Source organism: Anomaloglossus baeobatrachus, chromosome 4, assembly GCF_048569485.1.
Source record: "Anomaloglossus baeobatrachus isolate aAnoBae1 chromosome 4, aAnoBae1.hap1, whole genome shotgun sequence".
In the NCBI taxonomy this organism is placed as follows: domain Eukaryota; kingdom Metazoa; phylum Chordata; class Amphibia; order Anura; family Aromobatidae; genus Anomaloglossus; species Anomaloglossus baeobatrachus.
The window spans coordinates 15,074,684-15,077,091 of record NC_134356.1 but is presented as its reverse complement, the minus strand read 5'-3'; the positions used below and the strand labels follow the sequence as shown (position 1 = coordinate 15,077,091).

At 54.1% G+C, this 2,408-nt stretch overlaps 1 pseudogene; it reads right to left on the bottom strand.

The window, feature by feature from the left end:
• Positions 1–1,190: 1,190 nt before the first annotated feature.
• LOC142302214 (histone H3-like) lies at positions 1,191–1,606 on the bottom strand (annotated as a pseudogene).
• Positions 1,607–2,408: the final 802 nt, after the last annotated feature.

Here is a 2,408-nt window from a genome sequence, read left to right as displayed (position 1 = left end):
TAAACTCCATACACTGCTGTATATTCGCATATAGCGCTGTATTGTCTCCACATACTGATGTATACGATCATATCGTGCTGTATATTCCCCATACACACTTTACTACTATATACCCTCATATAGTGACGTGTGCTGTATACCGCCATATACTCCTCTTTGGTTGATCTACATGAGATCACTTGGTGCCTGTAACCCGGAGCAGCCTGTGGGCGGGGCAAGAAACTTGCTGCAAAGTGATGATTGGCTGAAAACCGAATTTGAACTTCCCGCTCAGTGGCCGATAGCTCCTCCCGCTATTTGTCTCTATCCGGGACCTAGGGCGGACGTTCAGCTGAGATTTCTACAATCCGCCGATTCCCAGCACCCGACACAGATCTGTGCGATCTGCAGACGATGAAGTTTGTTCTTTAACTCTTTCTCACGAGTCTTAACTAATTACAAACACGGCACTATTTGAGCAGAGCGAAATCACAGCCCGATACAATCTCCGCACAACCTGCAGATATTCTCCAAACAGAGCAACGACCTGGAGTGAGGATCCCCCTGCGACATCTTCAGATCTCACAGCTCCCGACATCAGACACCGGATCCCAATAACCGCATCACAAGGCGCATGAATACCGCTGCGGAACCTTCCTCCGTCCGTCACTGATCGCTGTGATCCTGACGGGACCGGAGCCGCAAGGAGTAACCACAGCATCTCCTGCTCCAGCGTCACACAATCCGATCACTGCACCCGACACAGCAGGAATTGTAGCGTCTCCAGGATAAGTAGCGGCTATAAGAAGAGACTGTTAGAGTAGATCGGTCTAGACTCTAGAGGGTGAGAGGACAATGGAGCTTATGGGCATGGAATAAAAGAAGCTCCAACCCCCCCCCCCCCTCCTCCTCACACACACACCACATTAAGGGGGCACCGCACAGTGAGTCGATCCAAGAAATAGGACAGATGCTGGTAAGAAACCACCGGTGCGACAATCCAGATACAGGCGGACACTGCGGCTTGTGCTGACAGAGCAAAGAAAATAAGCAACAGGAGACTCCGCAGCGCCGCCCGTCACATGTAGAGACCGCGCCCCGGACACTGCGGGGAATGAGGAGAATCAGAGGCCGGGAATCAGCTCGTCTGAGGGAGGATGTGGTGGCTCTGAAAAGAGCCTTTGTGTTGTGCTCGGGGGTGCGGGACAGATCTACGCCCTCTCCCCGCGGATGCGGCGGGCCAGCTGGATGTCTTTGGGCATGATGGTGACCCTCTTGGCGTGGATGGCGCACAGGTTGGTGTCCTCGAACAGCCCCACCAGATAAGCCTCGCTGGCCTCCTGCAGGGCCATGACGGCCGAGCTCTGGAAGCGCAGATCGGTCTTGAAGTCCTGGGCGATCGCTCTCACCAGGCGCTGGAAGGGAAGCTTCCGGATCAGCAGCTCGGTGGATTTCTGGTAGCGGCGGATCTCCCGGAGAGCGACTGTCCCCGGCCGGTAGCGATGCGGCTTCTTCACTCCAGTCCGCCGGTGGCGGGAGCGCTCTTCCTGGCGGCCTTAGTGGCCAGCTGCTTGCGGGGAGCTTTCCCTCCGGTGGATTTACGGGCGGTCTGCTTAGTTCTGGCCATAGCTCTGTATAGAGGAAAACAGAAGAGATGAGAAAGAGCGGCGGAGCAGAGTATTTATACTCCTGTGCGCGTCCTCATTGGTCTGTGAGAAACACGCCCCCTGCACGCTATTGACTACTACCACAAAAGAAAATCATGTAGCCAATAATCATCCAATATCTCTGACCAATCATTTTTCTGAAGAAGCTCCACACCCCTCTCTAACACCGCTTTAATCCCCCGTAGTCCCGCCTCTGTCTCCTCCAAGTCACATGCAGGCTGCACGCGGATCTGGAGCAAACTACATCGATGTAACTGCAGCTCCATCTCCCCGCACACAGCGCTGAACAGTGCAGCCCCCGCATTATCACTACATCCCCGAGAACTCTGCTCCCGGCATCTACCGCCCCTTGTATATGACATCACCGCGCAAATCTGTAGACAGTCACTGATCACAGGGAAACGACAAAGTGTAGACACTGATCATACAGCTCTGCAGGACAAGGTGGTGACACTGATCATACAGCTCTGCAGGACAAGGTGGTGACACTGATCATACAGCTCTGCAGGACAAGGTGGTGACACTGATCATACAGCTCTGCAGGACAAGGTGGTGACACTGATCATACAGCTCTGCAGGACAAGGTGGTGACACTGATCATACAGCTCTGCAGGACAAGGTGGTGGCACTGATCATGCAGCTCTGCAGGACAAGGTGGTGACACTGATCATACAGCTCTGCAGGACAAGGTGGTGGCACTGATCATACAGCTCTGCAGGACAAGGTGGTGGCACTGATCATGCAGCTCTGCAGGACAAGGTG